Source organism: Syngnathus leptorhynchus, unplaced genomic scaffold (genome assembly GCF_054491065.1).
Source record: "Syngnathus leptorhynchus isolate UIUO unplaced genomic scaffold, UIUO_Slep HiC_scaffold_512, whole genome shotgun sequence".
Classification (NCBI taxonomy): Eukaryota; Metazoa; Chordata; class Actinopteri; order Syngnathiformes; family Syngnathidae; genus Syngnathus; species Syngnathus leptorhynchus.
This window is the reverse complement of record NW_028232427.1, coordinates 7,501-8,228: the sequence shown is the minus strand read 5'-3', so window position 1 is coordinate 8,228 and position 728 is coordinate 7,501.

The window sequence follows — 728 nt, the reverse complement described above, 5'->3', positions numbered from 1 at the left end:
AGGGAGCGTGATGCCCGGCCGGCTCCGAAAACACAGGCCGAGAGTCGCCCCGGACGGTCCGCCTCGCGGCGCCCGTCTGCTCGGATAAAATGACACAAAGTGTCAACTGCGAATGTTGTCCATCCAAGGAAGGAGCGTGATGCCCGGCCGGCTCCTTAAACACAGGCCGAGAGTCGCCCCGGACGGTCCGCCTCGCGGCGCCCGCCCGCTCGGATAAAATGACACAAAGTGTCAACTACGAATGTTGTCCATCCAAGGAAGGAGCGTGATGCCCGGCCGGCTCCTTAAACACAGGCCGAGAGTCGCCCCGGACGGTCGCCTCGCGGCGCCCGTCTGCTCGGATAAAATGACACAAAGTGTCAACTACGAATGTTGTCCATCCAAGGAGGGAGCGTGATGCCCGGCCGGCTCCGAAAACACAGGCCGAGAGTCGCCCCGGACGGTCCGCCTCGCGGCGCCCGTCTGCTCGGATAAAATGACACAAAGTGTCAACTGCGAATGTTGTCCATCCAAGGAAGGAGCGTGATGCCCGGCCGGCTCCTTAAACACAGGCCGAGAGTCGCCCCGGACGGTCCGCCTCGCGGCGCCCGCCCGCTCGGATAAAATGACACAAAGTGTCAACTACGAATGTTGTCCATCCAAGGAGGGAGCGTGAGGCCCGGCCGGCTCCGAAAACACAGGCCGAGAGTCGCCCCGGACGGTCCGCCTCTCGAGGCGCCCGCCCGCTC